This window comes from Mauremys reevesii, linkage group 2 (genome assembly GCF_016161935.1).
Source record: "Mauremys reevesii isolate NIE-2019 linkage group 2, ASM1616193v1, whole genome shotgun sequence".
Lineage (NCBI taxonomy): Eukaryota > Metazoa > Chordata > Testudines > Geoemydidae > Mauremys > Mauremys reevesii.
In genome coordinates, this window is record NC_052624.1 from 71,096,684 (window position 1) to 71,122,357 (window position 25,674).

The window sequence follows — 25,674 nt, forward strand, 5'->3', positions numbered from 1 at the left end:
GTCAAGAAAGCCAAAATACTTCAACCTGGCTATGTTCCTCCATCAGTTTGCAGTTTGAAATCAAGGGGACTTGTGCTCCTAAGTCACTTAAGTGCTTTGAAAAATCTCAAACGTAGGGGCCTAAATATGTATTTAGGAGTCTAAAATTTAAAAAAACCTTCGGCCTATGTGTATAAAAAAGTTCCCAATAACTTTCTTAATGTGTTGAAAATCTCAATAACTTTACATTATTAGCACTGAAGCAACTGATGTGACAGACATTTTAGCCCACAAGAGAAAATCTTTTAATAAAAATACGAATTCAGGCCTTTATGCTGCAAACAGTTAAGCACATGCTTAACTTTAAGTACATTAGTAGTCCAATTAAAGTCAATAGAACTATTCATGTGAATAAAGTTACATGCCTACTTTAGTGTGTAGGTGATTAGGCCTTAATTTTTAGTGTTTAATTTTTTGCATACAGAAGTTTTGTAAAGTTCAGATAAGATACCCTACGAATAGCGGCATTTAAAAAAACATCATCTGTTATTTAGACCATCATTCATTTTAATCTAAAATTGCAATAGCAGAAATTTTCAGATTAGTTTTACAGAGCCTTAGCCTGATTTAAATCAACAATTTTTTTTTAAATCAAGTTTGATTTAAATCACCCCAGTCTGTCTCACAGGAACCCCATATTTTAGAAGACTATCTTTCTCATCCACTGATTTGAGGCTCTGTCTTTGATAGTCACATAGATTAATAAGCCACATCATACAGGCTTGCTGAAGACTGAACATCATGACTAGCACATCCTTTTCTAATCAAGTAACCTCCAGTTTCATGAATACTGTATGTGCCTTAGCTCAGGGGTTCTCAACCTTTTTCTTTCTGAGTTTCCCCCTCTCAACATGCTATAAAAACTCTGTGGCCCACTTGTGCCACAAAAAATGTTTTTCTGCACATCCAGTAGATTAAAAGCCAGGGTCAGCGTTAGGAGATAGCAAGCAGGGCAATTGTCCAAGGCCCCACACCACAGGGAGCTCCGCAAAGCTAAGTTGGCTTCATTCCCATGCAGTAGGGTTCAGGCTTCAGCTTTGTTCCTAGGCAGCGGGGCTCAGGCTTTGGCTTTCTTCACTGGGCTCCAGTGACTCTAGCACCAGCTCTGCTCTCTGGTTTATTTTGGCGGATCCACTGAAACTTGCTTGCGGCTCCCCAGGGGGCCTCAGACCCCTGGTTGAGAATCACTGTCTTAGTTAACTTCCTTTTGTTGTTATCTACTTTGCTCATATGAAGGAGGAAAGATGATCTTGTGGTTAAAGAACAGGACTGGAAATCAGAAAATCTAGATTCTACTTCCAGCACTGCCACAGGTTTCTTGTATGACTTACGGCCCTAATCGTACAGACTCTTACTCACACAAGTAAGGTACTTTGATAAATAAGGATTTTAAAACTGGGCCTTTAATTTCCTGGTCCTCAATTTCCTCATTTATAAAATAAAGGATAGGTAAGTATTACTATCTGACAGAGATGTTATGAAGATAAATTAATTAACGTCTGTGGAGCATCTTGAAATCCTTGGATGGAAGATGCTATATAAATGCAGACAATAATTGTGTATACTACAAATCTAATCTAGCAGAACTCTAGGGCAATATGTCCAAGGGAAGGTAGTTCTTAAACTGCTGTCCTGCTCTGTGCCTCAGGTAATGTGGTAAAGAAATAAAACCCACACTAGAAATGAGGTAATTTGTTATTATTTTAAAGCTAGGATGGCAGTGAACAGGAACAAAACAATTGCTCTGAAACCAATTTGAATGTTGTTCAGACAAATAAAAGACTGAGGCAGTTGCTGACCTCTCTTGACAAACAGCTGGAGCCAAAAATGGCCATTGAGTTGTCGCTTAAGGACTTAATGGAGGAGATCTTTCAAATCAGAGAAACAGTAAATAAGGTAGATGGAGCTTTTACACACGTTAAAATTGAGATAGCTCAAATGAAAGCCAACCTAAATGAAATTAAAGAAAAGGTGAATGAAGCTGAAAGAACATCTCGGTGAATGTGAGGATGAATTGCTTACGTTAAAGATTCATAATCAAATCAAGCTTCTGGAAATGATCTTTGGAGAATCAAGAGAATAGGAACAGCAGAAAATCTTAAATTTTCTATCTGGACATCCAGAAATGGCTTGAAGGAGATCACCCAGGGAATGGTATTGAAAATATGGTAGCAGAACCGATGAAACGGAATACTGAAAGTTTTTTTTTTAAATGGAAAGGGCAAATAGATTTACCAGTGCTTCCCAGAATACGCACAGTAAACCTAAATCTTTGATATTAAAAATATTGAGATTTGAGCATGTCCTGCAGATGGTAGTGGTTCAGTCTCTTTCTTATTAGCCACTAACAGAAGTTGATCCATTAAAAGATATTACCTCACCTTCTGTGTTTCATTCATATTCTGGGACCAACATGGCTATAACAACACTGCAAATAGTGGAAAATCTTCCACTTAATGTTGTTTTGTCAGTTTTTAAGGAATTCTCTTTTGATTTTTGCTTGATGTGACTCTTCTGTGATTGACAGCTCAACTGCTTCCATGCTTCATGAAGACAGGATCTAAATTATTACATCTCCAATAGAGTGACAAACCAGCAGTAACTGGAGTAACTAAAATCAAGTTACCTCAGGATTTAGGAGGGGTTAGTTTCCCAAACACCGATAGATGGATAAGTTTATGCTTTGCTAAAATGTTATTTCCTTTAAAATTTAACATCTTGTTTAGGGATCATTGTGAGGGCCAGATTCTCTGGGTAAGGGGCTGGATTTTCTAGTCTGCCATATAAATGACACAAGTTAAACTTGGCACAGATGAGCCTAAAGTGGAGTGTGTCCCACTGGAAAATGTCTTTGGTGTTGGAATCCACTCTCCAGGGGAGAGAAGGAATTTGTTGGGGCCAGGGAGAGTGTTACACGGGGATGAGGCATGGCAGTGTGAGACAGTGCTACACCTGATTCTCCATTGTGTAAATTCTCTGCGGGGCCATATGTCAATTACATAAATTAAAGCTGCTTTCTGTAGGTTTAACTTGTGCTGGAGCCAGGTGGCTGAGAATCAGGGAGCTGTAACTAGCTCTCGGACAGCCCCCTCTACCTGCCTGGCTGGAGCATGATTACCATGGAGAATAAAGCCCAAAATGCGTAGTCTGCCACTGAATAGGACAAACCTCAAGAAAGGGGTTGGGTGAGGGGAGTGGTGGGGAAGTCTGTAGAGCAGAAACCTGTTCTTAAGGTTCAGGAAAATCTATCTAATTTTTCTAAGATACAAGGTGAACTCTGCAAATTAGATTAAATTAACCTAACATCAACCTTGCTGTTGGTCCACTACTCTCAATGGATGATAATTGACGATAGTTCCTGAAAAGAAAGAAGAGACTTGCTCAGTTTAACATTTTAAGTGTTCATTTCCCCAGGAGATTTCTGAATATATGCAGTCTTTTCATTATTATTTGCTGTTTTATTTCCTTTAAAATGTCTTTTAAGTCTCCAATGGGATAATACAGCAATCCAGTTTTTTTAGTAATTGCAACTGGGAACAGGTTCACTCATTTGGAAAAAAGTAATAAGTGACTCAAACTTTGTGTCACGGTCATCAAGATTTTAAAAGTTTGGTTTACTTTTGTTTTCATTTTCACATCTGTACTTTCTGATTCCAGTTGAGGTCAGAAATTACCAACTACCACAAGAAATGCTGCTGTTGATATTTGCTCTTTGACCAGAACCAGAATCTATAAGCATCTTGATCTTGTGTTGAGAGAGTCTGTTCTCAGAGCTTTTCAGCTACACCCAAATTTTGCAGACACAAATAATTTGGGTAGTATGGCTACCACTTGGAGAAGCTTTCAAATTTTGCGGTGTTTAGCCGAACTGAACTTTGCAGCCTTCAAACCAGCACTTCTAATTAGTGGGAGTTCTTTGGAGTGTTTAAGATAATTTACTTGCAATGCCTTTTGCAGTAGAGAAGTGAGAGCCCTGAATGTAATGAACATAAAGGAGATACTTTATGGAGACTGCTGAACACAGACTGAGACCGTGCCACTATCTTTGGCTCTCTAGCTCCCAGAATAAATAAACACAGCCTGTGCTGCATAGTGATGCTGTGACGATGCGGTTCTGGTGGGACCCAACTGAGAGTGCCAATTCAGGATAAATTGCTTAAACAGGGCAGTTATAGCCCAAGGCTGGGGTTTTTCCACCTCTAAGGCAAACCAAACCAGCCAGACCAAGGGGACTTTGGTCTCACCCCACTGGCTAACCACAAGTCACACAAGCAATTTCCTTAGACACTCCAGTCTTCCAGTATCACCACCAGTGCCACTCGTCCTGGGGATGAATGGTTCTGAAAACCAATACCCCAATAAAAGAAAACGGTTCTCTTGATTCCAAAGAATCTAGCCCCAGACCCAAGTCAATATACAAATCAGATCTTACCCACAAATCACGCTGTTGCCAATTCTTTAGAATCTAAAATCTAAAGGTTTATTCATAAAAGGAAAAAGATAGAGATGAGAGCTAGAATTGGTTAAATTGAATCAATTACATGCAGTAATGGCAAAGTTCTTAGTTCAAGCTTGTAGCAGTGATGGAGTAAACTGCAGGTTCAAATCAAGTCTCTGGAGTACATCCCCCGCTGGGATGGGTCAGTCAGTCCTTTGTTCAGAGCTTCAGTTTGTAGCAAAGTTCCTCCAGAGGTAAGAAGCAGGATTGAAGACAAGATGGAGATGAGGCATCAGCCTTTTATAGGCTTTTCCAGGTGTAAGAACACTTCTTTGTTCTTACTGTGGAAAATTACAGCAAAATGGAGTCTGGAGTCACATGGGCAAATCCCTGCATACTTTGCTGAGTTACAAGGCATATCTGCCTTCTCTCAATGGGTCAGTTGTGTAGCTGATGGTCCTTAATGGGCCATCAAGCAGGCTAGGCAGAGCTAACACCAACTTGTCTGGGATGTCTCCAAGAAGCATAGCATAAGTTTGAAGTACAGACAGTACAGAGCTAATACTCATAACTTCAACTACAAAATGACACATGCATACAGACAGCATAATCATAACCAGCGACCCATAACCTGGTCTTAGACACCTTATATGACCCCCTTTACATAAGATTTGGTGCTACTACAGGACCTTGGTTGCAACCATGTTCTATATCGTCCCAGATTATATCAATAACGTCACAGATGCCACAGCCGATCTCCCTAAATCCTGAGATAGACTAAGCAATCATGGAGGGAGCTGCTTCATTCATCCATCCATGCCATCGCTGTAGTATTCTACTATCCAGCCATCCTGTCTCTATAGTATCTACCTGATTCCTCCAAATTAGCATAGTGTTGGTTATTGCCATTCTCACAAGTCCTCAAAAATGGCACTTCTAGGAGTGACATCGCTTCATTGGATCAGATTAAATAGATAGCATGGGAATTAATACTTGAAAAATCCTGTTATTGACTGAGCCAAATTTGTACAACTGATCTAGAGATGAAAGGCTCCATATTTATTACAAATCCCCAAGTCAGTCAATTGCATGATTAAAATACATTTTGTTTTTGTTTAATCAGATTATTGTATTTTACATTGTTTTATTTTCTCTTACACTTTGGATGTTATTGGGTAGTTTTCATTATCTTCTGACAATGATCAGTAAGTCAAACACATTCAGCTTTAATAAAAATGGTTATTTGGGAACAAAACTTCAATTAATGAAGACACAGTAGTGAACAAAAATCTTTATTTCAATAGACATAAATACAAAATAAATGTTACTGTAATGGTAATGCACATCTGTTCTCCCCCTCTTCCCCCATCCCTTTATTTTTCTTAGAATTAATACCCCTGGTACTATTGTTATAGCTGGAGAACTGGCAACAACTATAGTTTAGCCTGCAGGAACTTTTCCATTCTAAGCCCCTGTATCTTAGTTTTGCAGTCAGCTGGGCCAGAATAAATTCTCATTCTATGTCAAAATCAGTCTTGGGTTCCAGAATGCAGATATCTGAAAAATAACCAACATAACCACTTTTTCTTTTTCAGCCAACCAGTCTCTTCAGTGGTAAAAAAGTATAGATAATTCAAATTAAAAATAGGGAGAGACCAGTTAACTTCAGCAGAAATTTTGTCGTCTGATGTGATTTGTGAAAAGCAAACCCCAAAGAAGTGTAGCTTATTCTTCAAGGTTATCAACACTCTGTTACCCTACATTCCAGACACTCTCTTACTTCTGATACATACTCTCAAAGCTAGAGATTTTTTTTTCTGTATCACAGAGTTCCTGGGGGAGTATCAAGGAAGTTTATTATTCATTGCTGATACCCTAGAATATTAATTTAAATCTGGGATGAATGTTTATTTTCTTCGGATTTCTACAAATTAAAAACACACCGATCCAGTCATTCTCTATGCCTTTGACATAACTTAAAATACAGAAATAATACCTTAAATCTCTCATAATCAGTTCAAGCCTCAGCAATCAGTGTAGCTCTAATGACTGTTCAGTAGAATGTCATCCTTTAAGAATTCATCGCCATAGGTCCTTTTCTAAATATATTTCTAAACTAACAATATTAGTTTTTTATGGTTCTTGAATGTGGTGTGATAAGATGGTTAACATCCTCTGCCTGAAACTTTAGATTCTGTTGGTTAATGTAGGTAACTATTGAAGTTGTGTTTTCCATGAAAATAACCCTGAACAAGTGGTTGGGTGAGGCAGCTGTACCTTCCTTTCAGTACCTTTTTTTATTTTATAATGACAAGATATCATTGAAATTCAGTTCTAGTTTATCTCTAAATTGGATTCAAGTTTAGAGAGGAGCCAACAAATTAATCTTCAACTTATTTGTCTAAATTACTGTGTCTAAGGGTATGTCTACACTACAAGAGTAGTTCGATTTAAATTAGGTCGAATTTGTGGATTCGACCTGATGAATTCGAATTTGTGTATCCACACTAAGGACACTAATTCGACTTTGTGAGTCCACACTAACGGGGCAAGCATCGACATTGGAAGCGGTGCATTATGGGCAGCTATCCCACAGTTCCCGCGGTCCCCGCTTCCCATTGGAATGCTGGGTAGAGCCCCCAATGCCTTCTGGGGGAAAAATGTGTCGAGGGTGGTTTTGGGTAACTGTCGTCATTCAACCGTCACTCCCGCCCTCTCTCCTTGAAAGCGCCGGTGGGAACTCTGTTCGCGCACTTTTCTGGTCAGTGACAGCGCGGATGCCACAGCACTGCGAGCATGGAGCCCGCTGCGATCATTGCTGCACTTATGGCCGTTGTCAACTCCTCGCACCTTATTGAACACCTCTTCCACAGTCAGCTGCTGAGAAATCGGGCGAGGAGGCTCCGGCAGCGCGGTGAGGACATGAAGTGTGAGAGTGGCACAGACCTCTCACAAAGCACGGGATCCCGCGCCGCGGAGATCATGGTGGCAATGGATCACGTTCATGCTATGGGACGGCGATTCTGGGCCCGGGAAACAAGCACGGACTGGTGGGACCGCATAGTGCTGCAGGTCTGGGATGAATCACAGTGGCTGCGAAACTTCAGGATGCGTAAGGGCACTTTCCTTGAACTGTGTGACTTGCTGACCCCTGCCCTGAAGCGCCAGGACACCCGGATGCGAGCAGCTCTGAGTGTGCAGAAGCGAGTGGCCATAGCCCTCTGGAAACTTGCCACGCCAGACAGCTACCGGTCAGTAGCGAACCACTTTGGCGTGGGCAAATCTACCGTGGGGGTTGCTGTGATGCAAGTAGCCCACGCAATCGTTGACCTACTGCTCTCAAAGGTGGTGACCCTGGGAAACGTCCAGGTCGTCATAGATGGCTTCGCCGCGATGGGATTCCCAAACTGCAGTGGGGCTATAGATGGCACTCACATCCCTATCCTGGGACCGGCCCACCAGGCCAGCCAGTATATTAACCGAAAGGGCTACTTTTCAATGGTGCTGCAAGCACTGGTGGACCATAGGGGACGTTTTACCAACATCTACGTCGGGTGGCCGGGCAAGGTTCATGACGCGCGTGTGTTCAGGAACTCTGGTCTGTTTAGATGCCTGCAGGAAGGTAGTTTCTTCCCGGACCACAAAGTAAGTGTTGGGGATGTGGAGATGCCTACAGTGATCCTCGGGGACCCAGCCTACCCGCTAATGCCCTGGCTCATGAAGCCCTATACAGGCGCCCTGGACAGTGACAAGGAGCTCTTCAACTACCGGCTGAGCAAGTGCAGAATGGTGGTGGAGTGTGCTTTCGGACGTCTCAAGGGGAGATGGAGGAGCTTACTCACTCGCTCGGATCTCAGCGAAACCAATATCCCCATTGTTATTGCAGCTTGCTGTGTGCTCCACAATCTCTGTGAGAACAAGGGGGAGACCTTTATGGCGGGATGGGAGGTTGAGGCAAATTGCATGGCTGCTGATTACGCTCAGCCAGACACCCGTGCAATTAGAAGAGCCCAGCGGGAAGCGCTGTGCATCCGGGAGGCTTTGAAAGCTAGGTTCCTCAGAGAGCAGGGTAACCTATGACTGTCCAGTCTCTTTACAGAGAAGCTGAACCTGCCCCTTTTCAGTTACTATTGACTTTTTTCAGCGGTTACATACCCCGTTCACCAGGTTTCCCCCCTTCCAACAGACGTTTAAAAATAAAGTTATTGGAACATTTTTAATTAACAAAGTTTTCTTTACTAACGAATTCTCGTTCAAGGGTTCCAACAGGGACGCAGACTGTGGTGGGTACGGTGTGCAGTGATGTACAGACCGCTTCTACACTCAAGGACTGACAGGCTCCTGCTCCTACAGCGGTCTCTGGGGGGAGGACGGTTACCGGAGGGTGTGCAGGAAGGGGTGGGTTTGCAGGAAGGGTGAGGGGTGTGTGGGAAGGGTGAGTAGGTGTGGGGGCATGATGGCTCTGGCTGGGGCTCAGGGCATCGGAGAGGTTCATGGGTAGGGTGGAAGGGCATGGTAAGGGCAGCCTGCCTTGCCATTTGTGGATGCCAGGCGCTCGGACCCTGGGGCAACATACACCTCCCAGACTGACCTGGGGCAGCAGACACCTCGCAGAGTGACCCGGGTGCCTAGTGACTGCACTCTGTGTGTGACCTGCTGTTGATCCTGCCCCCATGTCTGTACCCTGGTAATGGTGGCTGTCCTATGCAATTAACAAACCCCTCCCCCCCCACACACAAAGTCTTCTGCAAAGAAACATGACGGAAACAGTAATGAACAGCAAACTATTTTTAATACTCAACTACACAGTTGGGGGATGAAACTGGGATTTGGGATCGGGTGAGCCAGGAAGGCAAGCAATTCTCATACTTTAGGGAATGAGAGCTGTTTGGTACATGAGCGCTCTGCTGGGGTGGAGTGACAGTTTTCATGGCCCCTAGCGCCCCTCCTTCTTGTGATTTTGGGTGAGGGGGGGACAGGACTTTGTGGCGGGGGAGGGCGGTTGCAGATACAGTTCAGGGGGGCTCTCTGCTCCTGCCTGCGGTCCTGCAGAACATCCACAAGGCGCCGGAGCGTGTCCGTTTGCTCCCTCATTAGTCCAAGCAGCGTTTGAGTCGCCTGCTGGTCTTCCTGCCGCCACCTGTCCTCCTGTTTGCTGTGTGAGCGCTGCTGCTGAGAGAGGGTCTCCCTCCACTGACTCTGCTGGGCCGCCTCGGCTCTGGAGCAGGCCATCAGTTCAGCAAACATCTCGTCCCGAGTCTTTTTCTTTCGCCGCCTAATCTGCGCCAGCCTCTGTGAGGGGGATGCCGGGGCAGTTCGGGAAAGAGCCGCAGCTGTGTGATGGGAAAAAGGAAGTGATTTCCTTCCAAAGATACATGTTTGCGAACACTGAACACAGTCTACTCAGTTTCTGTGAACAAGACCATACAGGGCACCTAATCTCATGTGCTCTCAGGACAAGTTCGAATTTTCGGCATTCGCTTTCATTGCCTGGGGTCTTGCACTGGAGATCGGACAAGCGGGGCAGGACAGCAGAATCCGTGTAGCAGCCAGGCCTGGTAAGCCGTAAACTTTAGGCTGCTTAACAGTTAATGGATAGCAGTGCCCTCCTGCTGCAGGCAATCTGGAAAGCATAAAGTCTGACCCTGTTCCAGCCCCTCGCGGCTGTCCCCGGGAAAGATCCCTGTATGCTTTTCCTCTGCAGCCTACAACACGTGGCTGTTAAAAGACGGTCATTGTTATGCAAAGGAAAAGTCAAGCATTCACAATAGTAACATTAAAGTAATTCCCCTAATTAGATGCAGCAGTCGCCGAGCGAGATCACCCTGAGACGGGTCTCCAGGAGAAACAGAGAGCGAATGCTGCGTGAATCCCTGCACAGACCAGGGCCCTATGCTGCCATGCTGGTCGAGGCGATGCTCCCATTATACCTCAGGATGGCCTGGCGCGGAAGAGTGTGCTTCCACGGAGCACCCAACAAGGCACCTCTCCCCAGGAACCTCCTGCGGAGGCTTTTCGAGTACCTCTCAGAGAGCTTCGTAGAACTGTCCCAAGAGGATTTCTGTTCGATCCCTATATGCATTGACCTTTTTATATAGTTTTTATTCCTGTTTTGTTAAAAAATAAATGTTTACATGTTTATAGCACTTACCGACTGATCCTTCCCCTTATTCGGAGTCCGGGTTAACGGCCGGGGAGGGTTGGTAGGGGATCTCTGTGAGGGTGATGAAGAGATCCTGGCTGTCGGGGAAAGCAGTATTGTAACAGCTGTCGCCTGCCTCGTCCTCCACAAACCCTTCCTCATCTTCCCCATCGGCGAACATCGCCGAGAAACTGCCCCTCGACACTATCCCATCCTCAGAGTCCATGGTCACTGGTGGGGCAGTGGTGGCAGACCTACCGAGAATGGCATGCAGTGCCTCGTAGAAGCGGCATGTCTGGGGCTGGGCTCAGGAGCGTCCGTTTGCCGCTTTGATTTTTTGGTAGCCTTGTCTCAGGTCCTTGATTTTCACGCGGCACTGCATTGCATCCCGGCTGTATCCTCTGAGTGCCATGGCTTTGGAGACCTTCTCGTAGGTCTTTGCATTCCGTTTTTTGGAGCACAGCTCCGAAAGCACAAACTCATCGCCCCACACAGCGATCAGATCCAAGACTTCCCGGTCAGTCCATGCTGGGTCCCTCTTTCTACTCTGAGATTGCATGGACTCCTCTGCTGGAGAGCTCTGCATCGCTGCCAGTGCTGCTGAGCTCGCCACGACGTCCACACAGGAAATGAGATTCAAACTGGCCAGACAGGAAAAGGAATTCAAATTTTCCCGGTGCTTTTCCTGTATGGCTGATCAGAACATCTGAGCTCAGACTGCTGTCCAGAGCGTCAACAGAGTGGTGCAGTGTGGGATAGCTCCCGGAGCTAGTAAGTTCGATTTGCATCCACACCTAGCCTAATTCAACATAGCCATGTCGAATTTAGTGCTACTCCCCTCATCTGGGTGGAGTACCGAATTCGAACTAAAGAGCCCTCTAGGTCGAATTAAATGGCTTCCTGGTGTGGACGGGTGCACGGTTAATTCGAATTAACGCTGCTAAATTCGAATTAAAGTCCTAGTGTAGACCAGGCCTAAGAGAAGCAATTGGGGGAGGGATAGCTCAGTGGTTTGAGCATTGGCCTGCCAAACCCAGGGTTGTGAGTTCAATCCTTGAGGGGGCCACTTAGGGATCTGGGGCAAAAATTGGTCCTGCTAGTGAAGCCAGGGGTTGGACTTGATGACCTTTCAAGGTCCTTTCCAGTTCTAGGAGATTGATATATCTCCAATTATTACCTTAAGAGATACAAAGCATACCTTGGATTTGGTAAGGGCTCTAACATTCATAAAACCAAAAAATTTACAAATTTTATCCTTCTTAAAAGGGTCAAAGGAAAGGTCAATGCATTTCTAGGTCTGCAGTTGCAGGGTGGAACAGCTCCTTGCATTAAAGAATCTTACAGTTTGTATCTTACCATCATCTGTAGCATTAAGAACATAATATATGGCTGCCTCTTGGATGTATTGAGAACCTGTTTCAGTTGAAAAGCTTTTCTATTCTGCTACTTGGCTTTCCATTCATTGCTTCATTTTGTACTGGAAAGTTGAATCTTTCTTGAACACAGGTTCCTGGATGACTGTACTAAATGCAATATTCTAAGGCTCCTCTGTTCAGGTTACCTCTCTGTCATTGATCAGAGACTCCTATTTTATTTTCAGTGCTAAAGATGAACAGAAAAAATGCCTTTTATTCCTCCAGTTAATTGGATTTCCACAAGTCAACCCCAACTATCCAGAAGTGCCACCAGGTAGCAAGTTTAGCTAACGGGATTGCTAATTTTTTTAATGTTTTGTATGCTTTAAAATAGCCAGTGTCTGGTCCTAAGGAAGTATCAGCTGGATCTTGTATGTAATAAAGATAAGGCCTGGTTAGTGTGCAGAAATTTTCAAGTGTACACTGTCTAGCTATATTACATATTTGCAAGCATTTACAGGAAAAGAGGATAGTTCATGTGCTCTGCATTGATGGAATTGACTCCCAGGGATTTAACTCGCATGGTTTTCAGGAAACAAATTTTCTAGTTGTCTTTACTTTCCCTTTATCACTCCTGTGTATTGAACTGTGCAATTCAGTTTATTAAAGCCTTGCTTATTATTTATTTGATTATTAAAGCTGATACTGCAAAACATTAGCTTCAAAACTAAACCAGTGTTCAGAATTAACAGGAAAGAAGAGATGTACATCTACTATTTTTTTTTCTTTTAACAAAAGAAAATCTTCCATGAAGCAGTGCTCAATATACTGGTGTCTGGTGTTGGTAGGCCTGTTCCTACATCATGTTGCAAATATCTAGAGGCACAATAGCATGCTAAATGGATGCATTAGCCTGCATCTACATTGCAGTAAAAAAACCCACAGTATTGAGTCTCAGAGCCCAAATCAATCAACTTGGCTTGCAGGACTAAAAGTTGCAATGTAGCTGTTTGGGCTTGGGCTGGAGTTTGGGGTCTGAAATCCCATGAAGAAGGTGGGTCTCAGACCTAGGCCAACTGCGGCCACGCCAAGGGTCTTTTATTGCAGTGGAGATGTACAAAATATTTGTAAATATATACTAATAAGCAGTAAGGATTGCTGATAAACTTCCTCATATTTGTTTCAGAGTGAATCTTTTGTTTTTGCGTGCATGTTGATGAGGTTCTTAATGAAGGGAAGATGGATTTAGAATATCAGATACCTTTTTTCATCTTTTTACAATATCCGAAGATATCTGACTGTACGGAGGGATACTCGCAAAACATAAAACACACTTATCCAATTTTTAAAGCACAGTTTCTTAGTGTTTCATTTTTCAAGTTGCTTTGTACATTTTTTTTCTTTTTATGAATCACGATTTCCAATATGGCTCCATTGCTTATTGCTTCACACAGTAGCTAGAACAGCTGTGTTAATTAAATAGATATGTCACAGCACTGAAGCAAGTGCCTGCTGCTAGCGTACATGGGCAGTCAAGACTTACAACAAATAGAGCTTTGCAGAGGCATTAACAGCATAACACCAAGTCTAGTGTAAAACAAAACATTGCAAAACCTAGATGCGTCTCAAACCTAATATTAAGCACAAGTACAAATTCAAAATTATGTATATTCTTTAAATTGTAGCATAGGACAAGAAAATACATAGGAACTAAAAGCATCTCATTCTGTAGATGTCAGACAGAATAGTGTATTTTCCTTGTAGCTGAACCACCTTTGTTGTGATCTTTTTAGATCTCTCAAGCTAAACTGGGTCAAGCTAGATTATTATTTTAATGAGAGACCTCGAAGAAACATCTAGGTGATGCAGGAAGTTGATTTTTTTTTTTCATTTAATAGGTGGCTTGTTCCTTTTACTCAGTAATGAACCAATGCCTGAGTGCGATGTTTACAATATCAGCAAGGGAATCTTTATGGAAATGACTTTCCCCTGACTACCCTCTGTAGGTTTTTCCATATGAGCTGATGTCTAGGCCAAGCTCATTACAGATCTTGTAGAACTTCTCTGAGGACGAGTGTTAACCCCAGCATCCTGACCAAATTTGAATGAGTAAATGACATTCTTACCAGTTCACTGCCTGACATGACAGTTACATACTGTAGAAAAAAAGAACTGGGAAGAAGATTGTGACTCATGCAGCCTTTCTCCATAATACTACTTACTTTCACATCACGCATTATCTGCAGAGCAGCCTGTCAGTTAATTAAGCCAAAAACTTTCTAAAGAACTCCACTAATAATGACCGCTCATTGCTCTGCATTTGTACTGCATTGTCTTTAGCCTTTAGAATGGATGATCTTGGGGGCAGGGATCATCATTTTACACATTCTGACCAATGCAAAGCATCCTCTACTCTTGCGGTACTATTTGTAAATGTACCAATTTAACTACATTAAAGATTGAGGCACTCAGATACTACGATAATGGGGGCGGGGGGCATAAAAGTACATGATGGATGGATGGATGGATGGATAGATTTTTCTCATGAGAGAACAATGCTGCCATGGGGGAAATTGGACCCAGGGAATAAGATGGAGGAATTAGGGCCAGCATATTCAAATTTGGTTAACTGAGGTTGGGCACCTGATTCAGTATTTAGGCACTTGATTAGGTGTCTTGAATTTCAGAAGTGCTGAGCATGTGTAGCCTCCATTAATTTAAAGGTGCTTAAATATGGACTTAGATGATCAACTTTAGGCACTTAACTTTGAAGATGTTGGTGTAGGGCTCTGAATTTGCCTCTCAGATGAGCAAATCTGTAGTGATCTTCTTGGCCCAGAAGCAGTTTGTGAGTTGTTTGATACAGGAGAGACTCTCTGGGTCAAGGTGTCTTTTTGTTCAAGTTTTTCCCTTGTTTGCTCATGCTACTAAAGGAGTTTTTTCCAGTGTCCCCCACTTTCTTTACAGTGAGACGTTAATGTCTGCTGTCTGCTGTCTCCTGTTATGGGAAGATAGTTTCTGCTGTTAGGATGATTCCATTAGGCTGTAACAACCCACTGAGACATGTTATGCCATTCTGGTGCCAGGTTTATGTGGTTCTAAATAACCCTGAAAAGCCCTTGAAATTGGTTTTAAAGCGCCATGTAGATCAAGTAGTTTATAGTGTTTGCTACCTCTGAAAACATGAAACGTTGCCTTTGTGGTGACCCTGGTGAGGGGTTCCTGCCCACACACTGCTGGCTCAAGATCCCTGGTAGGAATGTAAGACCCCAGGATAGTGGGACTGGAACATCAAGGGGCCAACAGGCAGGGGCGGCTCTAGCTATTTCGCCGCCCCAAGCACGGCAGCATGCCGCGGGGGGCGCTCTGGCGGTTGCCGGTCCCGCGGCTCCGGTGGACCTCCTGCAGACGTGCCTGCGGGAGGTCCACCGGAGCCGCGGGACCAGCAGACCCTCCGCAGGCATGCCTGCGGGAGGTCCACCAGAGCCGCGGGACTAGTGGACCCTCTGCAGGCACCGGAGCCGCCTGCCGCCCTCCCGGCGACAGGCAGAGCGCCCCCCGCGGCATGCTGCCCCAAGCACGCGCTTGGTGCGCTGGGGTCTGGAGCTGGCCCTGCCAACAGGAGACAGAGCCGGCATCTGTACTGCCAGATTGTATCTCTCTCCCTCACCTTGCGTGGTCTGCCATTGTCCAGGAAGCAACCCTCCAGAGGTTGTGACCCCATCACTTGTGCCTGGAGGTCAAGGAGCACCTGCCCATGGAGGAAGCAGAGACAGGTTCTAGAGACAGGTGTGAAGAACAGACCGACAAGATGGATTTATGCCGGACTGTTTCTAAAAGGGCTAAGACTTTGGCAACCCCTGAGCGGCTGGCAGTGGCTGAGGGGGGAGTTCTGTGCCCTGAGGAGAAGGATAGCATTGCATTGGGTGATAGGTCCATGCCTGAAGCTCCCAGTGAAATATGATGAGTCCTCAAGCTCCTGATCCTGCATGCTGTGGAGATGGTGCTGAGTTCCAGCCAGGGGCTGCACTACCTACTGCTCTTGGGAAAATAGATACGCCAGCTGCTACCACTAAATTTCTTTCCTTTGTGAATGATGAGAATGTTACAATAGCAACTCAGTGTTTTTTATGAGCTGGCACAATCTGAAGGAGATGAAGAGGATGATAATGATGATCTCTCTGACTCCTCACTGTTTCCTGATGTCCCAGCAAGTCAGCTAAGTAGGAAGGGTGGGTACAGTGTGAAGGAGATTATTGGCTCTTTGGATAGCACTAAAGGGAAGCAGGAAGTTGAGATTGAGGCCTGTTTCCCTGATTTACAGTGCTTTGTTCATTCCTCTGCCCTTGTCTTGAGAGAGACCTTGGTTGATCGTAGGAAACATTTCAGTCTCAGAAAGTTGTTGAATACAGTGAGGAAGTGTGTGGGGATTGTTCAAGTTAGATAGGCCTCCACATTGCCCGTTTTGTTCAAAGTACTTCCACTTCCCATTTGTCTCTGTTGCTTGGCTCTCTCCTTCTAGTCTCTATGGTGCTGCTCAACTTCGGCGCTGTAAATACTAAATAGTAAAAGTGCACAACTCTGAATTTCTCAGGCAAACACAGACTGATGTTGTCCTTTTGTAAGAGACGCACTTAGACCCTGAGAATCAGGGGAACTGGTTGAAGGAATGGGAAAGGGAAGCTTTCTGAGCTAAGGGCTCCAGTGTCATTGCTGTTACTCTTTTCCTTGGGTGCAGGGGCACAGATCCTCTCTGTGAAGGAGGCTGTGCTAGGCTGGGTCCTCCAGGTGGAGACACATATTGGCACTATTGTTATGCTTTTTACTGTGTGTGCCCCTACTCTGGGGCTAGACCATGTCTCCTTCTGCAGAAACTTGTCCATGCGTGCTTGGCTGTGGCCCTGATACTATTATTTTCCTGTAGATTATGTTTTAGGCAGGAACCATGAGGATCCACACCCTCAGTCAGCCAAGTAACTGTATTGGTTCTGTAGTCTGTTAGGCTGGTGGATGTTTAGGGTTCTCTCACCCCGCTGTTAGGCAGTACTCTTGGCTGAAGGCTACTCCCAACCAAGTCTCAGGGGGTAGATTGGATCGCTTTTATACCATGAAGACGATTATGAATATGTTGTTTTGGTCTTCCATATCTCCCGCTCACTTGTCTGATCATCATTATATCTGTCAGTGTCTCTCTCCCTCTTCCTGCCTGTGCTTCCCCCCAGCACTTTAATATCAAATTATTACAGGATTTGAATTTCATCCAGATGTTTGGTCTGTTTTGGGAGCGTTGGTGGCAGCACAAACCTCTATATGAGTCCCCGAGACAGTGGTGGGATGTCAGAAAGGCCCAGATCTAACTGTTCTGCTAGGGTTGCCAGGTTTTCGACCGGAACGCCCGGTCAAAAGGAGACTCTGGTGGCTCCGGTCAGCACTGCTGATGAGGCCGTTAAAAGTCCTCTTTTTTGGGCTGAAGAAAGTCTATAGACAGTTGGTGGATTTTTTGCCTACAGCTGCTGGATGGTCATCTGATGACTGGCCCTGCTGAAATCTAGGAAAAGCAGCTGTCTCTCTTTTAACAGTACTTTATACTTGCCTAAAGCCTGTGACATGCTGGCAATGGAGGAACTTCACCAGGGGTTATGCTGTGTGACTGGTGAGGAACAGCAGAGCCTGGATGCCCCGCTGTCACTGTGGGAGCTCTGTGGTGCAGTCCAGGAACAGGCCAGGCTTCAGGTATTGACTGTCTGCCATCTGGATTTTATGAGCATTTCTGGCATTGTATCAGTCCTGACTTGAAAGTCTAGTAGTGCTGGATGTATCCAGGAGAATGAGCTGCCCTTAATTGCTAAGGGGCCATGATCACCCTGCTACACAAAAAAGGGGGTTGCTATGACTTATGGAACTGGAGAACTATTTCTTGTCTCTGTTCTAATGCTAAGATTTTATACAGGGACTTAGCTAGCTGGCTGAAGGACTGTCTGGACTCTTTGATACAGGCTGATCAAACATATTGTATTCCTACCCACTGTATTTTTGATCATTTGTTTTAAATTTGTGATGTTTTTACTGTTAGCAAACATCATGGGCCATATTTCAATGGGCCAGGAGAAAGCCTACAGTTAACCATAGTTATCTTTTAAAAAGTTAGAGGCTTTCAGGTTTGGGCCAGTGTACTCTTTTTATATATTCCTTTATTGTACCACTATGTTTTTAGCGTCCTAAAGATTAATGGGGGTCGTAGCCATTTCTTCCCAGTTCTTAGAGGCATTCGTCAGGGGTGTCCTCTGTCTGGGATGCTGTATGTTCTTAGGGCAGGTCTACTCTATGGGGGGAAAGTCGATCAAAGCTACGCAGTTTGAGTTATGTTAGCATAACTCAAGTCGACGTAGCTTAGATCTACTTACCATGGGGTACACAATACGCTATGTTGATGGAAGATGCTCTCCCATCGACTCCCCTTACTCTTCTCGTTCTGGTGGAGTACCGGAGTTGATGGGAGAGCGAACTGAAGTCGATTTAGCAGGTCTTCACTAGCCCCACTAAATCGATCCCCGATGGATCAATTGCCCCAGAATCAATCCACTGGTAAGTGGAGACAAGTCCTTAGTTTGGAGCCATTCCTGCACCTCCTCAGAAGCCATCTGCCTGGCCTTTCTGTGTCGGGGCACCAGCTGCTTTCCCAGTTAATCTGTTGGCCTATGCTGATTATATCTCAGTTTTTGTCACATCCGACAGTGACTTTGCACTTGTTTACAAGTGTATAAATAGACATCTTTTGCCTGCATTAACTAGGCAAAGAGTAATTCAATATTTCTGGGCTCTTGGCAGTGTAGTGGTTACCCTTTGCTGCCCCAGGAGGTGCAAGGGCCCACTTGTGGGGTTAAGGTGTTAGTTTTTTAATTTTTTTTTAAGTGAACAATATATATTAAGGAACAAGGGGAAAGGAGTGAGGAGAAGGTGCAAGACCGCCTACAGAAATGGCACTGGCTCCTTCCTGGACTCTCTATTTGGGGACAGGTTTGGATTGCCAACAGCCTTGTGGCCTCAGTGTTGAGGCACTGGCTAGTGTGTCTGAACCCTCCTCCAGGCTTTTTGGATCAGATTCAGAGGCATATTAACCATTTTTTTAAATAGTTGCCACTGGTTGTGCCCTGCTTCGCTGTTCCTGCCATTAGATGAAGAGGGTCAGGAGCCCATTGATTTGGTCAGCAGGGTGGTGGGCTTTCATCTGAAGTCTGTTCAGCAGTTGCTGTACCATGACTCCCTGCTGTCTTGGAAGTCCCGTTGACTCTCACCTATTTTTGTTGGCACCTTGTTGATTACAGAGTCTAGAATTTTCCTCCATTCTGTAATGGTCTTTTTAATACCTGGCGACTTCTGCATAGCATGCGGCTGGACAAGGTGTTTTCCAATTTATAGCTCTTGGAAGAGCAGCTGTCTTTTAACTCACTTTTTCCCATTGAAGTTATCTCCTCCATGAGTCTGTTTTCTGCCTTCACGCAGGATGGGTTGACCAGGCTGTCCCACCTTACTGTTCCTAGTTGGTCAAGCTAGACTTCAACTGTTGCTATGTAAATCAGAACCCGGTCTGTGGTTTGGTGTTTTTTTTGCATAAGGTCCTTGCTGAATTCCAGGCAGCATTCTCTCAGCAGGCTGCTCAGTATTTGCAGAACGTTTTTGCAGGGATTGTTCTTGCAGGAGGGAATCCTGTGTTCCCATTGTCTACCCTTCTGCAGATGAGATTCTTGTGCAACCAGGCAAATTGTTGTCCTGAGAGGGTTTGGTGAATGTTCCTTTTGCATCTGTAAACAGGGTCTGAATGAACTCTCCCGGGACAGCTAGCTGGGAGGGGGAGAGACTTCAGGAGCCAACTGTATTTACATGAACACACTTACTCTGCATAGATATTGAGCAGATAGAGCAGTGTTGCTCAAAGTGATCAAATTTGGCTGGTGTTGGGTTACAAATCACTTTAGTATTGAATGCAGGGGTAGTGAAATGTTATCAATGTTGTTGTCTTTATTGCATGAATAAAGGGAAGCAGAACTGAGCTGAACCTGTCCAAAATGAGGGGGTCACCCTCTGCCGAAAGGACCTCCGTTAAGCCAGGGGCTCGAGTGTCAGAGCCCTTTGAAAGTAAGAGGGGTGGGGACAGGTGCCCCAGCCAGGAAGTATGGACCCTCCGCCAGGGTTTCCCCTGGTCTGGTTTAACCTGTTCCACACACAGTTCAAAGACAGATCTAAATAGGTTCCATTAGGAGCCTTTGTTATTTTAAGTGCTTAAATGAGAGCTGAAATCACTTGTGGTGGGACAGCGTTTCTGCCCAGCCTGCTAAGAGCTAACAGTCACTAAGGGCTTGTCTACACTGGCACTTTACAATGCTGCAACTTTCTCACTCAGGGTTGTGAAAAAACACCCCCTTGAGAGCAGCAAGTTTCAGCGCTGTAAAGTGCCAGTATAGACATTGCACCAGCGCTGGGAGCAGTGCTGATAGCTATTCCCCTCATGGAGATGGTTTTTTTAGAGCTCTGGGAGAGCTCTCTCCTAGCGTTATGCCGCGACTACACAAGCCACATTAAAGTGCTGCTGCGGCAGCGCTTTAATGTTGCCATTGTAGACTAGCCCTAAGAGACTGACCTGCACAAGTCACAGCAGAGAGGCAGGTGGCAGCAGAAGGTAACTGACAGTTGGCCGGTGGGAGCAGCGAGCAGTTGGCCGGTGGAAGCAAAATGAGCGGAGAGGAACTGCAGCTAGCAGGGTGACTAGGCAGAGCAAGTGCTCAGATGGCGGAACAAGCAAGGTGCTTTCTTCCCCAGGTGGGAGGTGAAGTCACACAGATGCACATCTTATCCTTGGGTCCTCACTGACCAAGGACAACCACTGTGAGTGGGGTATGGTGAGGGAGCAGAGAGGGGCACAGAAAAGGAACTTTTGGTTTGTAGAACCCAAGAACATGAGGTGGATGGCACTGCCCCACGCACTCTGGGGTGGGCGTACTGCTCAAAGTTTTATGATTATGAATCATGCTTGTGACATTTTCCCTAATTAATATCAGATGACTTCCCTCCTTTCATTAAAAGTTTTTTTTCTACACTCACTCTGTGTGTGAGTGGGGAAGTATTGCCTCTCAGGCACCCAGGGGTGATGTGTAATTTTCTCAGGTTACTGAGTGGAGGCTAGAGCTGGTTCTGTGTTGTGTTGTTGAAAAGGAACCCCTAGATATTGAACCTGGTCCTGGTTGGTGCCAGCTCCATCTGGCAGAAGGGTTACATAACCATGACCAAGAAGCAGCTTTGTGGTATGTTTTTCAAGATGTGGCACTGTGCCACTCTCTCTGATGTCCCTGATACAGCTTGGAGGATGCCTCTGTTCCTGGGTGATTCTGTCCCCAACTTAGAGGACATTGTACAAACCTTTTCCTAAGCGCTCCGATGACTTGCAGTGGAGGATCTTTCTGAGCATTGTCACAAACAATTGTTTTGTAGGCCATATTATCCCACACATTTTGTTTCATTTTTTTCCTACACTGCCCCTGTTTGATTCCTCTTTTTCTTGTGTTTTTTTTTTCTTTTTTGGCAGCAGCTTTTCAGCGGTTTGGTACTGGTTTTGTCCAAGTCCCTGTTTATTCTCGGAGTGACAAACAGTACTCATATTCAGCCAGTTTGTGACATGGCTAACTTTTTGCTGGGTCAGGAAAACTAGCCATTTTGAAATCTCACCAGAATAGAATGGCCAGGGTTGTGAAGTGTAAGGTGCTAGGGCAAGTCTGTGCATTGATTGTCACCTTGCTGCAGATTGATTATACTTTTTATAAATAGACTTGCAACCTGGACACTTTTTAATTGACTTTGTGTGTTAATATTTTAAGTGAACTTGGTGATGACACTTTAGTGATCCATGGGTATTGTTTGCTGAAGACATGTTTTGCTTTATTTTATTCATGTCTTTTTATGTATATATTGTAATTTAATAACATAATTAATAGCTTTTAATGTGCTTTCGTGTTCATGTCATGTCTGTCTCTTCATTGAGTAGTGATGATGCTGAATTTCTTAGCCACTAGACACTGCTCCTGATTAATTTTTTTGTTAATTCAAGTAGGGAGATGACAAAGGGACACACACAATAGATGGAGGCAAGTGTAGTAATGTCTACATTTTGAGCAATTTCTATTTCTATAAAAACACAGTTTGAAATATAAAAGCTCTAAAATATTTTGTGGGTATTATGCTAAGAAGTGCCACAGGTTTCACCATCCCTAAACTCATCCTGATTCTCTCATGCTGAATACAAAGCTATAAAAGACTTCAGCGCATTGTCCTACATATTACATTGAGTTGTCTTTGAATATGTGATATAGCATAAGATTTATTCAGTGTGACAACACTTAACCTAACATAATCCAGTTCAGTGCACTGAAAAGTAGAATGATAGATTATTTTACTAGAATGGGTACCCATCTGTTGTCACTGTAGTTACCACAGAGTACCTGGATAGGAACATAAGAACAAAGGAATTGTCATATGAGATCAGACCAATGGTCCATTTAGCCCAGTATCCCGTCTGTGACGGTGGCCAGAACCAGCTCTTTCAGATGAAGATACAGTATTTGCCATCCTATTCCTTAGCATTTTGACAGTTACTGTAGTTGACTGCATTTGTGTTGGTAAGAGGAGGTACTTGTATAGTGTGAAACAATGGCCTGTGTACATAAAGAGAATTTATAGTTTTAAAAAAGAAGCAAAATGCACAAAAGTATGCAAATAAACAGTTAAGGGAAAGTAGGTACATTTAATATAATCTATTAACTATATTATGTTAATGGGAATCTGAAAAATACCTTTATATATTTGCAGCAGTATGACTTAGGTATATACCTATCTCATAGAGTTGGAGAAAGGTCATTGGAGTCCAGCCCCCTGCCTTCACTAGCAAGACTAAGTACTGATTTTTACCCCAAATCTCTAGCTGGTCCCCTTAAGGATTGAACTCACAACTTGGGGTTTAGCAGGCTAATGCTCAAACCACTGAGCTATTTCTCCCTTTAGTTATATGAAGAACAGTTACCAGCTATAAGAATAGTCTTAATTTTTTCTCTGTTAGTATTTTTTTATAATTTTGACCCTCTGTAACTTAGGGTCTGCATTTCTCCTTGTTCTTCATCCTAAGTGGGACTTTTGCTTACATGAGGAATTATTCTTAGTGGAGGATTCTAAACTTTAGAGTTTGTTTTTCCATTGGCTCAACAGACACATTGCAAAAGCTATGCTTTTGTTTGCAGGGATGAAAATTTTTACCATTATTATTTGACTCTGTATCCATCCAAGTGGTTTAATGCAGTGGATTTATATCTTTTCTTTTAAATGCGTAGATTTGGAGGATGCAATAGGTATATTTTATAAACGGATCAGTTAGTAAGTATTGTCCTTATTGAGCCTGCATGCTCCGGTGATGTGCAGTGAGTGATTTTCAGTTGAAATGAAGATATGTGCTGAAATGTCTTTTTGCTCGGGGTAACTCTTTTTAAGGCCTGGTCTACACTAGGCGTTTAAACCGGTTTTAGGAGCGTAAAACCGATTTAACGCCACACCCGTCCACACTGAGAGGCCCTTTATATCGGTATAAAGGGCTCTTTAAACCGGTTTCTGTACTCCTCCCTAACGAGAGGAGTAGCGCTAATATCGGAATTACCATATCGGATTAGGGTTAGTGTGGCCGCAGATCGACGGTATTGGCCTCCGGGCGGTATCCCACAGTGCACCACTGACCGCTCTGGACAGCAATCTGAACTTGGATGCAGTGGCCAGGTAGACAGGAAAAGCCCCGCGAACTTTTGAATATCATTTCCTGTTTGCCCAGCATGGAGCTCCGATCAGCACGGGTGGCGATGCAGTTAAAAATCAAAATAAAGAAAGAGCTCCCGCATGGACCATGCGGATGTGATCGCTGATAGAACAGGCAAATCTGTTCTATCAGCGCTCCGTTACAGAAGACAAAATTCAAAATCATTTTTAAAAAATCTCCAGACAGACGCCATAGCTCAGCGCACTGCTGCGTGACAAACGTAACAGAAAGCCAAAGAATCAAATGGACGCTCATGGACTGGAGGACTCAAGCTATCCCACAGTTTCTGCAGTCTCCGAAAAGTATTTGCATTCTTGGCTGAGCTCCAAATGCTTCTAGGGTCAAACACAGTGTCTGCGGTGGGTCAGGGCATAGCTCGGCAATTTACGCACCCCCCCACCCACCCCCAGAAGTGAAAGGGAAAACAATCCTCTCTTGACTCTTTAACATGTCACCCTATCTTTACTGAATGCTGCAGATAGACCCGATGCTGCAGCACTCAACACCAACATCCTTGCTCCCCCCCGCCATGGGTGGCTGATGGTGCAATACGACTGGTACCCGTCCTCATCATCAGCCTATTGGCACATGGGGCAGTGCAAAAGGACTGGTAACCATGCAGACTAGCATCGGTGAGGTCTATCAAGGGTGCCTGGCCCTAATTTTTCCTGGTAGATGGTGCAGTATGGCTGATAACCATCGTCGTCATAGCAACAGGGGGCTGAGCTCTGTCAGCCCCCACCCTTCATGTGTAAAAAAAAGATTCAATTGCCCCTGGACTAGCAGAGGGATGCTGGGCTCCTCTGCTCCACACTCCTTACTGTCCTGTCTGGACTATCATAGCAGCTGGAGGCTGCCTTCCACTCATTTCTCACTAACAAGTCAGTGTGTCTTATTCCTGCATTCTTTATTACTTCATCACACAAGTGGGGGGACAATGCTACAGTAGCCCAGGAAGGCTGGGGGAAGAACGGAATCAACAGGTGGGGTTGTTGCAGGAGCACCCCCTGTGAATAGCATACAGCTCATAATTTCTGCAGGATCTGACACAGAGCAGCTGTGCTCTCTGATACAGTGGTTCTCTAGTACACTTGCCCATATTCTAGGCAGGACTGATTCTATTTTTAGATACCAAAAAGGAGGGATTGACTCTGGGAGTCATTCCCAATTTTGGCTTTTGCGCCCCTGGCTAAGAGCAGCCAGTGGCACTTATGACAGCAGCAAATGGTGCAAAACGACTGGTAGCCATGCTCATCTTTTTACCAATTTATGGATTGGTAGATGGTGCAGTATGGCTGGTAACCATCTCTGCTGTCATGCAAAAGCAAAAGCATGCTGCTGTGTAGCGCTGCTGAATCGCCTCTGTCAGCGGCATCTAGTACACATACGGTGACAGTCACAAAAGGCAAAACAGGCTTCATGATTGCCATGCTATGGCATCTGCCAGGGCAATCCAGGGAAAAAAGGCGCGAAATGCTTGTCTGCCGTTGCTTTCCCAGAGGAAGGAGTGACTGACGACATTTACCCAGAACCACCCGCGACAATGATTTTTGCCCCATCAGGCACTGGGATCTCAACCCGGAAATTCCAAGGGGTGGGGGAGGCTGCGGGAACTATGGGATAGCTACGGAATAGCTACCCACAGTGCAACGCTCCAGAAGTCGATGCTAGCCTCGGACCGTGGACGCACACCACCGATTTAATGTGTTTAGTGTGGCCGCGCGCACTCGATTTTATACAATCTGTTTTACAAAACCAGTTTATGCAAATTTGGAATAGTCCCGTAGTGTAGACGTACCCTAAGGCTCCAGTCTTGTATCTGACAGTGCTCTAGCAGACTGCTGCACCTCTGGGG

At 44.6% G+C, this 25,674-nt stretch overlaps 1 protein-coding gene across 11 annotated transcripts in view; it reads left to right on the plus strand.

Annotated features, from left to right (window-relative positions):
• The window catches only part of RARB (retinoic acid receptor beta), a 513,024-nt gene that overhangs the window by 73,946 nt on the left and 413,404 nt on the right, over positions 1-25,674 (plus strand). The window contains exon 1 of one of the 11 annotated variants that reach the window (XM_039523142.1): positions 20,823-20,857. The exons of the other annotated variants lie outside the window; for them this stretch is intronic. The gene's annotated coding sequence lies outside the window, so the exon portion shown is untranslated. Of the gene's footprint in view, positions 1-20,822; positions 20,858-25,674 lie in introns of those variants that run through there. 11 annotated transcript variants of the gene reach the window in all.